The 16,299-nt window shown below is 41.4% G+C and overlaps 1 long non-coding RNA gene across 1 annotated transcript in view; it reads right to left on the minus strand.

Moving 5' to 3' along the window:
- Nucleotides 1-235: 235 nt before the first annotated feature.
- LOC137161996 (uncharacterized) overlaps nt 236-16,299 on the minus strand; it is a 29,413-nt gene continuing 13,349 nt past the window's right edge. Inside the window, exon 2 of the long non-coding RNA XR_010922238.1 lies at nt 236-744. This is a non-coding gene — a long non-coding RNA (uncharacterized lncRNA). The remainder of the gene's footprint in view (nt 745-16,299) is intronic.

Here is a 16,299-nt window from a genome sequence, read left to right on the forward strand (position 1 = left end):
TAACTACAGAGGATCACATACGATACTGTGTATAGGTAGTTTTGAACCTGCTTTGATCAGAGTTGATCAAACTCTGAGTTGATGCAACTAGCTCATTCAATTACTGAAAATTCCCAGGAGTTAAGAGAATTTTTGAAAACAATATTATTCTGGTTTTAAAGAGTCCAATAACCCTTTAGGGGGGCCCTAAAGGGAGAGAGGCTGTTTAAAAAAGAAATGTATTCATCTCTGGAAGTGCTAAGAAGCAGGGTTATTTATTTATTTTTTTTTATAATTAAGATTAGCATTTCACTTTGAAGCCATCAACATCCTATCAAGTCTTCCAAAAAAGGAACGAAACTCTCAAGATGTCAAAATAAGTCTTTGAAATACAGGCTCATGCTTAATTTTCACATGAATACACTGAGAGTGAGTCAGACTAGATAGATAAAACAAATATAAGGTACCTAGATGGTCCCCATTACTGAAGTATCTCAGCACCATCTTTATTTATTTTCACTGCACCAGTAAGGCAGTGCTATTACATCCACTTTACAGATGGGGAAAGGAGGTACACAGAGACTTGGCCAGGGTTATCCAAGAAGTCTGTTGCAGAGCAGGAAATTGAACTCAGGTCTCTGGAGTTGTAGATGATGTTCTACTAAGTCGCCTCTATTACTGGATCACAGAATCATGTGGGTTGGAAGAGACGTAGTGGGTCACCTCATTCACTCCTCTTGCAGCAGGGCTTAATTTCATTTTTGTCTGATGTGGGAAGAAAAACAAAATTCCAGTCTTTATGTTGGGGGAGGTAAGATATTTCTAAATTCCTCGTGACTGCCAATCAAACTAACTAGCCCCATTAAAAGGACTGATACCTGAATGTCCTAACTATGCTTCCCCCCGTTAAGTGCTCATCTACACAGGGAAATAGCCCAGAATAGCTATTGAGGAATAGCTCCCAGTGTGAACGGTCTTATTCCACACTAAAGCTATGTCCACACTAGCAAGCTTACAGCAGCACAGCTGTACCGATACAGCTGTGCTACTGTAAGATGGCTCGTGTGCCAAGCTATGCCAGCAGGAGAGAGCTTGTGTCAACATAATAAAACCATCTAAACAAGCAGCAATAGCTATGTCGGCAGGAGGCAGTCTCCCCTCGACATAGCACAGTGCACACGAGCGCTTATGCTGGCAAAACTTATGTCGCCCAGGAGGGTGTTTTTTCACACCCCAGAGCAACTTAAGTTTTGCTGACATAAGTGGAAGGGTAGACATGGCCACGGGATTAAGCTAACCCACACAAAGGCACTTAGTGCAGAATAAGTGTTCACCTGGGTAGCTCATGGAATAGCTGTTGTGCTTTAAATTCACATCTTAGCTTATTTCACAATTGCTTCCATGTAGACAAGCCTTAAGTTAAACAACTCACATCTCTGTTTCTCTTCCCAATTATCCTCTTGTTTCTATGCATCTCTTTCCCAACTCCTAACCCAGTCATCCCCTGCTCCCGCTCCCAAACTAACAGCATATGATCCATCCTAAGATTTTCCTCCAGCATGATTGCTGCCTCTGTTCTGCAACTGATGGCAAAATATGCACTACAGTCTAGTTCTGCCTCCTTATTTTCATTTCACAGGCATTGTTTTCAAGACTGAAACATTGCTCACACTCCATAGCAAACCTTGGTCCACCTGTATTGTCACAAGTGGCAACCACACAGATTTAAACTGTAAAAATGGAAGTGTTCATTCCATGTGAAAGAACTGCCTGAGCTCAGCTCATATAGAGGAAGGATGGTGCAGTGTTTTTAATTTGTTTCTGTGCTAGCCTGGAATTTGACAGACCTGGGTTCAATTCCCTTCTCTGCAATGACCCCCTAGGTAACCTTGGGCAAGTCACTTGGCCTCCTAAGCATCAGCTCCCCATCTGCACAATGGGGATAATAGCCCAGCCTGGCCTCTCAGGGATGCAGTAAGGACAAGCACATTAAAAGCCCGTGAGGTCCTCAGATACTATGGTAATGAGAGCTACCTAAGAACCATAGACAGATAGCTCCGACAAGAAAAGGCCTTGTCCCAATAGGACTATATTCTCTAGCCCGTGAGAAGGCACTCATTCATTCATCGTACATCCCTGGCTTTATGTTCACAGAGTAAATGCATATGTACATTCCTCAGGAGTCTGTAGAACTAGGAAAAGGAGCACTTAGAGTCCATATACAGCCAAGACCACAGACTTAACCTTCTAATTTTCAAGACTGAATTTTCAATTAACTCCCATCAATAGTGATGAGGACCTCACAGATCAATATATCTGAAGCATTTTCCAGGATTTATTGTTAGTTTTTTGTTTCAATGCAATGAGCAGCACAAGTGGATAAGAATGCACAGCCAGCATGCAAACTCTGCCATTTCTTCCCAGCAACCCCACTTTCACTTTGGAACACCCACATACATCTGCAGTCACATCTTCTGACTTGTCTTTGTCTGAGCCTGGACTGCAGCAACAGCTCTCTATGAAAAGAGGTCAGGTGAAAATCCCAGTTTCCTGGCCACTACTTCTGCTCTCAATAGGAAGGGCCGTACATGAGCTCTTGTAGGGCACAGAATGGTTGTCACGTTTTTGCATGTCCTAGTAGCTCCCAGCTGTGTAAAGTGTTTTGGAATAACTGAAGACTGCCATCTGTCCAGGTTGAACCTTACCAAAAACCCTTACAAGTGATGCTAGAATTAGCAATATTCTCCTTCCAAATACCAGCATGCATTTGGATTTCATATCGGCACGGAGAAGGGAAAAGAAAGTTTCTCATTTCACTACCAATCCCTTCCCATATCCACCCCGTTCACAGCAATGTGTGATTAATTTCTTACTGACTGATCCATTTAGCAAAAGTATCGAGCTGATATGCTGATGTGATTGATGGCTATGGAGACCAGCACTGGGGTGGGAGACAAAGGAGCAGGTAGCTTCAGTCAAAGGCTGCTGGGGTAAAAAACAAGGAATTCAAAACCATCTCCCCCCCCAATTTAAAGTCAGCAGTACCCAAAAAATGGGGAGAAAGAAGATGCCCTCCATGATATCAAAACAAACAATACAAGGAGTGCTACGCTAATTGGAATGGGTGAGAGCATCAAGGGAAGCAGGCTTGGCATGACCATCCTGTATGATTCTGGAGTCTCTGCCATGTAATTTAGGCCTAATGTATCACACAGAACATGTGGGGCCTTGATCTTGAGTATTTCTAAGGCCCCTAGAATTATCGTATCTAAACATCCCCTACAAGGTCGTCTTTTCTTCTGCCCCAGCAAACTTACAAAATCCAGTCTTACTTCATACCAACACGTTCGGAGAAGCTGAAACCATCATGATTACCTTGCTGTGGGCACCTTTCCAAGTGACATGTTCTCTGTCTTCTTAGAATAGCATTCTGATTGGAACACAGTATTTATCTGAGCTCTAGCATAACCAATGCCTGGTGCAGAAAGCGTATCACTGCTTCTCATTAGGGTCCCATCCCTCTGCTGATTCATTCTGGTTATCTCACTTGGTTTTCCACAGCCATACGCTGGGCTGATGGCTTCAAGAGGTTTTCTACAACCACCTCTAAATCCTTTTCCTAGTCAGTGCATTGCATAACGGTCCCATTTAATACTCTGTATTTCAGTTCTTTGCCCTCAGACCTGCTCTACCTTTGCACAAATGTACTCAATTTACTGCCCCTTTAAAGAAACATAGAACTCTGAAATGGGCTGCCTCGGGCCTTCTTATTTTGTTACAGCTATTGGCATTTGTGTAGGAAAGGTCTCTGCAAGTAATACGCTTCCCACTGTTGAGTGGGAAAAAAGTGAGGGGAAAATACTCCTAATCTTCAGTTGCTGATTGTAGACGGTGTAGGGATATTTGTTTGTTTCTGGGAGTTTTAAAAGGTTAAAAAGCAGCACTTCAGAGAAAACAGCTACAGTGAAACCAGACAAATTTATCAAATAATCCAGTTATCAAAGCCATTTATGAGCATGGTCCTCAAGAGAAATGGGAGCTCAAGGGAGCAAACTCACAAATGACAACTGATGGGGCAAAGGGACAGAGCAGGTACCCATGAGAGACACTCCCCATTACAGCACCTATGGGAAAAGGAACTCAGACACCTCAGTGACGGACATGGTAAAAGAACATAAACAGGAAGAAAAGCCTCAACCTTTTCTTCAACTACCACCATTTCTTCTTGAACTGTAGCAGCTTGCTACTAATTTCCCTTGACCATGAAAATTGTGATACAAAGTAATGCAAGAACTGAAGGAAATCAAATCTGAGAAAGAAGAAAAGAGCAGACACATATTAGGTCTCTCTCATACTCACCTCATCCCACTTGCAACCCAAACTATGCCCTGGCCGCACCCTCTTTAGCATTGAATGAAAGGGGGTGGGGAATTAAAACAATGGGCAAAAAACGATTTTTTGTTAACACAGTGTAGGCACATAATACAACATTCAGTGCAGACCTGCTGACACTTGCCAAACCTCAAAGCTCCTTCTCTATATAAGGAGGTCTGTTAGCCATAGCTTCTCATCCTGGCTAATAACCTTTAATGTGAAATTGATCAAACCCTATTTGGAAATTTAAGTATGCAATATTCTGGACATTTCCCTGCTCTGTTTCAGAAATACCAACTTGAGAGAACCCCAGGCCCTTACAGAAAAAAAGTCAACGCTAACAGGCAAAATATTTAATCTACTAGTTGCATTTCATGTCATAAATTATGTCCTGTAACACTTTACTCTGAATTTCCTACCCCACCATCTCTTTTACTCAGCGTAAGTATCTAGTTACTTTACTGCCTACCTACAAAGAATGAAGCGGTCAAGCTTGGGGAGAGTGACATGTAGATGTAGGGGCCCTGCCATAATGGATATATAAAGTAATGGATATATAAAATCAAAACCAGTGCACAGTTGGATTCATCTTTCAAACAGACTGATTTGTCAGCCCTTATTTTAAAAAACTGGGGCCACACTGAAAATTATTTGAAACACTCTGAAGAAATGTTGTAATATTTAGAGACACAAAGCATAGAATCTACAAATGGAAGATCCAGTCATCAACCTGATAAGGCAAAGTTCATGCCTAAAGTCAAGATTTGAAACAGTCATCCAACATCTGCTAGCCTGAGAACTACACCTACTAGCCAGGTGAAACACAACTGTGCAACCACAATACCCCAGCAATTTAGAGGAACAGTTGCATACCATATTTAACTGTAACTCTGTTCAACTGCCCATTTACATTTGCTGCAATGTAGTTTACCACTTGGACTGGGTGAATAGCAGAAATTGGGAAAATTTATTTTCTGCAGATAGAAAGGTCTAAAGTTTCATTACACCAAAATGGGTCTTCAGCCTTCATGCTACTTTGGGGACAGTAGGTTGGATATTAGGAACAACTTTTTCACTAGGAGGGAGATGAAGCACTGGAATGGGTTACCTAGGGAGGTGGTAGAATCTTCATCTTTAGAGGTTTTTAAGGCCCGGCTTCACAAAGCCCTGGCTGGGATGATTTAGTTGGGGTTGGTCCTGCTTTGAGCAGCGGTTTGGACTAGATACCTCCTGAGGTCCCTTCCAACCCTCATCTTCTATGATTCTATGACAGAAGCAGCCTGGTCATTCACAGGCAATAGAATTCTACTCCCCCAAAGAGCTTCACACCCAAGTGAAATGTGATGCTGACATTGATAACTTAACTCATGAAACAATACACTGGAAAATATACCTACAGCAGAGGGTAAATTCTTATAATTGAGAGGCCAGTCCTATTCCCAAAATCAAATTAAAAAACTAAAATTCCTCACCCAGGGTGAACTGAGAGGGATCCCTGGACCCTATTATTGTTGCTCTATGCCGCTGGAACATTTGTTTATTCTTCCAATGTATTAAGGCCCAAAGATTTGTTACAATGCATTTTAATCACCAATGTGATATGATGGTGGATATAGCCCTTAACTACACACAGAGAGGACTTTATAACGCTTGTTGCTTACATTCTGAGGAACTACCGCATGGAGAAATCTTTCTGAAGATGGCAGCACTGACCAAAGCTTCTAAGTCCATTCTATAGACTCCAGGAAATGTATGGATTGATTATGTAGTGGTTTTCCAGACTTCTTCACCCAGGATGCTGATATTGTTCTGATGAGCCAGCCCTGAGTTTAGACTGTGGCATTACGTTTTTTGCTTTGTGCCCCTCCAAGATTCACCCCTGATCCACTTGGAATTGGAGGATTTTGAAGCATTTGCCTTCTACCACTGAATGGTATAACACAAAAAAGGAAATGGATTTTTTAGACGTCTGTCTGCTTACAATAGAACCTGGGAGCTCTGTACTGATCTAATGGTGCCAGAAATTACCCAATAGGCGCAGGGGCTTGGATCAGAAAAAAGGTAGCACGATAAGAACTTCGTCCTGAAATATTAGTCTGTCTCAACAGTCTCAACTCCATATTAAAGATGAGGGTGCTGCAATTTGGTCTGTTTATGCATGAAGTCTGGGCTTTGCGTTTCCTGGCAAGTTGCCCAATGTGGCATAGTTGAAAAATCTGTCGTGTGCTGGAGTGTCCAATTTTTTTTCAAACATACTCACTGCAGCACGGAACTCATCCCCTCTCCACACCAGGACGCTGGACTCCTCTTTCAGGTATCTGACACTCTTCTACCAACAGACACAAAATAACTTTTTAACAAATGCACTATTTCCAGATCTTCTGCTTTCAACCCCCATGACCATCATCATCGGTAGGCGCATTTTCTCTGCTACCTTCTGTCTGCTATGAATATATCCGAAGTACCCTTTTGAAGTCAAAATATTCTTAGCAATGAGATCTTCCCTATTTCTTTTTGCTTGTCTGATTATCCTTTTAACTGCCTTCTGCTTATTTTAACAGATCTTCCTAGCCTCCTCTTTACCAGACTGTTTACACTTTTAAAAAGCCTGCTGCTTACCGCTTCTAATACTGTTTACATCACCATTTAACCACCTCAGCTTAGTTGTTGCCTTTTTCCTAGTTTCAGACTTAATCAGGGGAATTTATTCTGAATCTCTTCAACAGTTGGTAAATACCTCCCAGATTTCTGCAGCACATTTCCCAAGTACCTGGGAATCTTAATGGAACTTTTTCCAAACCATTAGAGATTCCAGGAAAGTCCATTTTCTTACATCTTGCTTTAGGCACACTTCTGTCCAGTGCTTAGTACCATCACTGTTGCATTAGGAATACTGAGCTGATTATCAATAACTGACTCCTGTGTGTCCCCTACCTTCTACTTTAATCATGATCATTTTCCACAATAAAAAGGTAGTTAAACAAATGTTCTGTTGGGCCTAATTGTTAGGAGACGGCAAACTTTGAATTCATTAGTTACACTTACAATTAGGGGCATGCTCGATGGGGGCGGGGGGCAATCGGGACACAGGCCCCTCCAATAATCGTCAGGGGCACAGAACTTCTCCGGCCCCACGGCCGTGATGGCAAGGGGGAAAGAGAGCTCATGCTGGGGCAGGGAGGGAAGAGTGAGCACTGCCAGGGCAGGGGTAGGGGGGCAGAGAGCGAGCTCCTGCCCTGGGCAGGGTGGGTGGGAGAAGGGAAGAGCGAGCTCCACCTGGGGAAGGGTGGCAGCACAGAACATGCCCCTCCAAAAGGGGTCAAATTTAAATTCCTGCACACGCCCGTCTACAGTAAGGGAAGAAGCTGTTGCTGGGACTCTGGTTTAATGAAATGCTTGCCTTGCTATATGCACAATGGTTTAACACGTTCATACAGCAACACTGATTGTTAGAGGCATTTTGGTGCAGCCACACAGACCCTGTGTAACAGTCAGGCTGTTCCAGTACCTTCCAGGACTCTGGGCCACCTATCACATAGATTCATAGAGTTTGAGGCCAGAAGGGATATTAGATATCTAGTCTGACCTCCTATACAACGCAGAGCACAGACAGAATGTCACCAGTTATTCCTGTATTAAAGCCAAATAACCTGGGTTTGACCAAAGAATACATTGTGTTTAACTAAAGCACATCTTGCAATAGGGCATCCAGTCTTGATCTGAAGACATCAAGAGATGGTTGTTTGTTCCAACCGTTATTCACCCTCACTGTTAAACATTGGTGCCTGAGTTCTATTTGAATAGATCCTGCTTTAACTTCCAGCCACTGGTTCTTGTTTTGCCTTTCTCATCTAGATTAAGGAGCCCTTTATATCATATATAAAATATACAGTATTTTCTCCCTGTGACAGTTCTGATATACTGTAATCAAGCCACCTCCATCTTCTTTTTGATTGAGCTCTTTAAGTCTCTCATAGGAAGGCATTTTCTTCAGCCCTCGAATCATTTTTGTGGCTCTTTTCTGAACCCTCTCCAATTTTTCAACACCCTTTTAGCAGGTGGATGCAGTAGTCCAGTATCAGCCATTGATAGAGGCTGATACTGCTACTTGCTACTCTCCAGTTTACATCCAAAGGTGACATCAGACTTTTTCGACAGATTGCACTGGGAGCTCATTTTGAGTCACTCGTCCAGCATGACTCGTAACAATCCTTCCCAAAGTCACTGCTTTCCAGGATACAACCATCATTCTGAAGATATGGCCTGCATTTCATGTTCCTAGATGTATCACTTTGCTTTTGGCTGTATTTAAAACAGGTTTGGTTTGAATGGGCCTACCTTACCAAATGATGCAGATGGTTTTGTATGATTGCCTTGTTCTCCTCATTATTTACTGTTCCACCAATCTCTCTGTCATCTGCAAATTTTGATCAGCAGTGATTTTATATTTACTTCCAGATCACCGATGAAAACATTGACAGGGCGGAACAGGACGGAACCTCCTTGATTACACCCCAGGCTGTCCCATCAAGAGGCAGAACTCTTCCTCCACACCAGGTGTTATATATTGCTTTTTAACTGCTTTTTTTCTAACTGCTGCCTACACTGTGCCACTGGGTCTGAGTGCCAGCCTTTCAGCCAAACTTGTCTTCTTTCCTGATTGTGATACTGTAGCTCTTCGGACTTCCAATAAACTCTTTTTAAGGAACTCCCAATTTGTATTCACATTTTTCTGTCTACATTTTTCCTCCCAGTCAATTTTGCTCATCATTTTCCTCACTTTGGGAAATTAGCCTTTTTGAAGAAACAAGAACATATATTACTGGTTGGGACTGTCCTCTCTTTGCCTATACTGAATGTAATCAGGTCATGATCACTGGTCCCTAAGCAACCACCAACTTCCAATCCAGAGATTAACTAACATTAATCTGTCATAATGAGCTCCAAAATACAGTTACTTCCAAGTTGCTCCAATACCTTTTCTGGTAGAAAACCATCATCTATAATTTTTTAAAATTCTAATGAGTTTTAAAACACTACCAGTTGCATAAGACCTCAGACATATGTAGCCCAAATTAAAGCCCCCCAGAACACAATCCCTTATACATGAGACAGCTGCATTATGAGTAACTCATCCTGTTCTCTAGTTTGATTCTGTGGACTGTTAAAGACACACACCCTCATACACCTTCCCCTCCTGGACCAAGCCAAGTGTGTTAGCATGCTGACCTACATGCATTCAAGATCCTGTGGGTCTGAGTTATCAATCACTGTACAACACGTAATGATGCCTTCAATGAAGAGTACCAGACCCCTCACACATACACCTCGTACGCACTCCATCCTTCCTAAAGAGGTTATAACCAGTGATTTTAACATTCCAATCATCACACCAGGTTTCAGTAGTGCCAACTATATTATATTTCTTCTCATCAGTGAGGATTTCCAATTTGCCTGACTTGTTAACCAGACCCTAACACTGGTCTAACACGGGACCCAACAGGCACAGAGGCCTCTAGGTAGTTCACAAACAAGGGGCACTGCACTCTGGAATAGAGATGCAAGGCCCTGTCTGAATCAGTGCCCCTGCAATGCTTCCTCCTATGCACAGTGGGAGACAAACAGCTGTAGGCTGCACTTCCAGGAGCTGAAGATAGAGCTGCCATTTGTTAACTATCTGTGCTTTGAGTTGTGCAGGATACAAGTCCCTGTCCTGCAAAGATGAGACAGACTCAGATTAGACCGGGCACCCAGGGACGTATTTTTTTTTCTAATGTACTTATTAGTAACTCATAACTCAATGAACTCATAGAAAAAATGAGTCATCACCAGGAATTTGATCACGAAAGGGGTGATGGCTTGGCAAACTGGTATTAGGAGGTGATTCCATGTATGTAAAAACACCACAGAACAAGGTGAGAGAAAGAAACAAACTCAGCCTGAAGCTGGCAGAGTCAAGGGGATAGGAGGGACAGAGCAAGAGACAAGGTCTGGCCATCAATAAGTTTAGACTGGAAATCAGAAGAAGGTTTCTAAGTATCAGAAGAGTAAAGTTCTGGAACAGTCTCCTAAGGGAGCAGTGGGGGCAAAATAACTAATTTGTTTCAAGACTGAGCTTGATAGGTTTATGGAAGGGATGATATGATGAAATTGCCCACAATGGCACATGGGCCATCCGCAATTGCTATTAGCAAATATCTCCAACAGCCAAACATGGGGCACTAGATGGGGAGGGTTTTGAGGTCCTACAGAAAATTCTTTCCCAGGTGTCTGGCTGGTGGGTCTCCCCACGTGCTCAACGTCTAACTGATCCCCATATTTGGGGTTGGGAAGGAATTTTCACCCAGATCAGATTGGCAGAAACCCTTGAGGAGGGTTTTGTCTTCCTCTGCGGCATTGGGCATGGGTCTCCTGCTGATCTGAACCAGAGAAAATGGTGGATTCTCTGTAACTTGAAGCCTTCAAATCAAGATTTGAGGACTTCGGTAACTCAGCCGGATGTTATGGGTCTACTGCAGGAGTGGGAGGATGAGGTTCTGTGGCCTGTGATGTGCAGGTCAGACTAGATGATCATGACAGTCCCTTCCAGCCTTAAAGTCTATGAGTCTGAGATAGAGCCTGTAGCAGAGTTTGTGCACGGCATTGAAATAGAAGACAGTAAACGATGCAGTAAGTGATGATGCAGTGTGTGAGGGAAAGTCAATGGAGGGTAAATGAATGCAGATTCCCAAAAGGTAGAAAATAATTACATGATGCAATACTTCACCTGCTTCATGCACAGTTTGCACTGGTGTTTTATTTTATTATGTAGGGGCAGAGATTGCTCCATGGATAAGGGGGTTGAAGGTATCTTTTCACTGTAAAACCAATTTTCAGATTCCTAACTTCTCAAAACAGGAAACAATCTTCCTAAAATCTTGCATTTCAATCTCATTCTAGGATGCCTTTATTCTGGAAAGTTTGGTAAAAATCAGAGAGAGTTTAAAATTTTAGGTTTCCTGAAAATTTGGCTAGTTACTTTGTTTTTTGGGGGAAAAAAAAATCTATTGCTATTTTGGTTCATGATCTCTCTAAAATGGCTTGCTCTATGAACTTCATATTTGTTTTTCTCTGTTGCTCTTGCTAAGAATAAGCGTCTTTCAGTATTTTTGGTATTTTAGTGAGTGTTCTGGAAAGGTAAACATTTATTATTATGTAAATAAAATGGATTGAATGTCTGACAAGCAAAGCAGACTAAATGATTATTCATATTATAAACAAACTATCAGAACCTGACCCGTCATTGGAGTTGGTCAGAAAATTTTTGCAGAACAGAAAGTAAAACATATTATTCTGGAAATTAGAATAGTTAATGTTGAAAGCATCTATCAATAGAGTCGATCTACAATTTTTGTTTAATTTTCTTTTTTTTTTTGTTTTAAATATTAATGCACCTTTGCAATATGTACAGTTAAAGTGCAAAGATTGTGTGTCTTGGAAAGAGCTGTAGCCTAAAACTTGACAGTCAGTCAAATACAGGGTATACAGAAGGAATCTACATTTTTGCTTGGAAAAAGTAAACATATTATATTGGCATTATAATTCTAAAATTATATTGTACTCAAATTAATATTTTCTTCTTGTAAGACTCCATTCCTGCAAAGAATCGTGTACATGCTTAAATGAATGCCTTGTGAGCAATTCCAGTGACTTGCGTAAATCTTTGCAGGATTGGGACCTAAGTGAATTCCCAAGGAAGACACCAAATGATTTAAAGTATCAAAAGACAAAAAGATACCTTTAAGGGAAAGTCAGATACAAATGGAAAATTCCTTCCTGGCTTCATGGACAGTAATCACATTTTTTATGATAGGAGCTGAAATTCATAAAGTTCTACATATATATTTAATTAGGTTAATTTCTTAAATTTAAACACATATCTGCTTGCTGTAGTCAGGATCATTGCACATTATACAATTTGAATATTCATAATGAATTACAATCAAATATTTTATTGTTTATGCTGGACTGAGAAAGCCACAGAATTTTCTGTAAAAGGAGAGAAACACAAATATTATGAATACAGCTTCATGCAAACAGATATTCACAAAATATAACTGTTGTATACAAAACATTATCAGTAACCAAAAGTCAATAAGGTAACCAACATATACCTCCTCAGTAAATTTATTTTCCCCCCAAAATAGACATATCAATTAATAACAGGATATAATTAAAGGTAAAATTTAATTATTTTTTAAAAGAATTTAAGTACATGAGTAAGAGTTTATAAGATATGGGCCTTATTTTTTCTTGAAATTTTTCCCCCCAGATTTTTATGAAAGACAACATTCTTTATTTCCACTAAATATGTTCCAATAGACTTATGTAATACCAGCTTTCAGGCTTTCTGGAAGTCTACCTTTAGTAGTTCAAATTACATCACTACACTCATACACCCATTAATTGATTTTGACCCGGTAACAAAGTCCTTTGGCTATATTTTGACCATATGAACACCATTTCTTTGGCTATGAATGTGGCAACCTACAGAAACTGTGTGATTTGAAATAATTACTGGGACATGAATCTTTTATAACTGATTATTGAAAAATAAGGACACATTGTTTGCAATGAGAGTGTGAGGAACAAAGAATTACAGTTATTAATATCACTAAAAAGCTGAACTTGGTAGATTTTGCAAACTAATGGTACATACATCAGGAAACTGTAAAAACACCCACCGAAGTTAAAATTTTCTGCTTTATTATCACAAAATGGGAGCAGGCACCTATCTTAACCAGCTCTAAAACACATCCAAACATTACTTAAAGTCAAAACACAAACCTATCCAGTAGTTTGACTTTTTAACAAAGAAATTAACAACAGATCAAAGTTCATCTCAAGCTTTCTTCCCAGGATTCCTAATGCAGGACTGTTCAGTTCAAACTCATTCTCTAGAGCCACTCTCGCCACCTCTCATATCTGGGTGAGATAATGAGCCGCCTACCCCAGTGAATCTCCCAGCAGCCTCAATGACACCTGCTAACAGAGTGGGCTCACAGTCTAACAGCACCAGCCTGTTACTGTAAGAGATCTAGCCAGTTCCCCCACTGCCATATTAAACATTCATTACTCACTGTCACCTCACCTGACCCACACTGGCTAAGCAAATTCAACATTGCCTCCCAATTAAATTTTCAAAAAATATATGCAAAGGTATTAAAAAAAAAAAAAAAAAAAAAAAAAAAAAAAAAAAAACCATCACACAACACACCTCATTCCCAACACACTCCCAAAACTGTGAAAGTCACAAACACAAAAAAAATGGATGATTTGCAAGCCACAGACTAAAAAGCATCAGGCTTCGGTTTGCAGATTTATATTCAGATATAAGCAACGTTTTTAGTTTCTGAGCGATAAACTACCAAGGCAGATTCACACACTGTACTAGAAGACTTGCTACACTGTTTTTTTGAAATATGCTGCTTCATCCATACACATGCACTAAACAATATAGGATATTTAGATGAGAAATCACGGTCATGTGTCTTTTGGATGAAAGGAATTGTTGCTCTAGGGCAGTGTTTCTCAATTGGCGTTCTGCGGAACACTGTTAGGGTTCCGCGAGACAGTGACATCGTGCCGCCGAGAGCAGCTGTTCTCCGCGCCGCCGAAAAAGGGAAGATGTCCCGGATTTTTCGGCGGAGGGTATCGAGTATGAGTGTAATTTCCCCGCGGAGCCTAAAGGGTTCCGCGGGGAAATTTAATTGAGAAACGCTGCTCTAGGGTTTCATTCCCCTCTCAAAAAAGCCAAATAACTAATACCTACTGAAGAGGAATAATGATAACCACTAAAAGTAACTTCATTGTTATCACACCTTAGATCAGTGTTTCCCAAACTGTGGGTCACAACCTGCAGGAGATCATGAGATGTTGAAAAAAAAAGAGGAAAAAAGAAAATGCAAGAAAGACAGGGTATGTCCTGGTTGAAGCAGCTTCTGTCCCGCAGGCTGGCTGAGCTCCCCGCTCCAGGCACTGCGACCTTGCCCCCGGCACATGCATGGGATCACAGCGCCACTCACTAAACTTGGCTCGACCTCCCCCCAACTCGGGGGGGCCAGGCAAAACCTGAACAGCAATGCAACACAACCCTGTGTGCCAGAGGCCAGGTCACAATGCCAGCAGCGGGGAGTTGAGCTCAGCCAGCCCTGCAGGACAGAAGCCACCACTGCAGGGTGAGTACTGGGTGGGCTCACTCTGCAACTCCCTGCCCCACCCCAGGGGTTTCATTAACAGAGGTGAACCCAAAGGGGGGCACACCACAAAACCATTTGGAACCACTGCCTTAGATTATTAAATGTAATTAAAGGGACAAAATCCTGTAAAACCTGGAGGCATGTGCTTAACTTTAAGCTCCGACTTCAAACGGAGATTTCATATGTTTACTATCTGGAGATTCAGGCCCTAGTTTACTTTCCACAGTTTATTATTGTTAGATATTGAAACTAGGCTAATCAATTTCATTTCTGTTCTTACCTCAGTTTTCCTTATTTGGTTCTCATGCACTAATAGAGTGTTGTTGATTCTGGTTTCAAAGCTTTGAAAGAGGAGGTTTAATAATTTAAGAAACTTGTGATTTAAAAAAATAATTAAAGTATTTCCATTAATAATGATTTTTTTAATAAACAGCACTTCACATATTAGACACAAATAGTTTAAAAATATCTTTTTGAAGGAACTTTAAAACATTTATTTTTTAAAACAAATTCATTTTTTAAGATACAGGCGTGTGCGTACACAGAACCACTAAGTAAAAAATAAACCAACTAGGATTCTTTTTTAATTTCCTCCTAGGCTGAATCTAAATTTGAGCCAACACATTTTTTTAAATCAAACTTTACAAACCAGGCCTGAAAATATGGTTTTACAACCCCAGCTACCAGGACAACAACACTCATGCTATTATCTCCTATTGTAGTAGTTTGTCAAGAACAGCTTTTGAATATCAACGGTGCTCAGCAGCAAACTGCTTAAGGAAAAACCTGCTCTATCTCAAAGAATCTTCTTCCCTCTTAGTCTTTGAACAGTTCTCAGTCAATAGCTAAAATCTCCCATCTACCTACCTACCTAATGAGGTTCAACAAGGACAAGTGCAGAGTCCTCCACTTAGGAAGGAAGAATCCCATGCACAGCTATAGACTGGGGACCGACAAGCTGGGCAGCAGCTCTGCAGAAAAGGACCTGGGGGTAACGGTGGATAAAAAGCTGGATATGAGTCAGCAGTGTGCCCTGGTTGTCAAGAAGGCTAATGGCATATTGGGCTGCATTAGGAGGGGCATTGCCAGCAGGTCACGGGAAGTGATTATTCCCCTCTATTCGGCATTGGTGAGGCCGCATTTAGAATATTGTGTCCAGTTTTGGGCCCCCCACTACAAAAAGGATGTGGACAAGTTAGAGATAGTCCAGCGGAGGGCAACCAAAATGATTAGGGGGCTGGAGCACAGGACTTATGAGGAGAGGCTGAGGGAACTGGGCTTGTTTAGTCTGCAAAAGAGAAGAATGAGGGGGATTTGATAGCAGCCTTTAACTACCTGAAAGGGGGTTCCAGGGAGGATGGGGCTAGGCTGTTCTCGGTGGTGGCAGATGACAGAACAAGGAGCAATGGTCTCAAGTTGCAGGGCGGGAGGTCTAGGTTGGACATTAGGAAAAAGTTTTTTACTCGGAGGGTGGTGAAGCACTGGAATGGGTTACCTAGGGAGGTGGTGGAATCTCCATCCTTAGAGGTTTTTAAGCTGAGGCTTGACAAAGCCCTGCTTGGGATGATATAGCTGAGGTTAGTCCTGCTTTGAGCAGGGGGTTGGACTAGATGACCTCCTGAGGTCCCTTCCAACTCTAATATTCTATGATTCTATTCTATGATTCTACTTACCTACCTACCTACCCACACACACACCTTGTTTGTCT

The sequence above is a fragment of the Emydura macquarii genome, unplaced genomic scaffold (assembly GCF_026122565.2).
Source record: "Emydura macquarii macquarii isolate MOO-44397 ecotype Brisbane River unplaced genomic scaffold, CSIRO-AGI_Emac_v2 contig_2417, whole genome shotgun sequence".
Lineage (NCBI taxonomy): Eukaryota > Metazoa > Chordata > Testudines > Chelidae > Emydura > Emydura macquarii.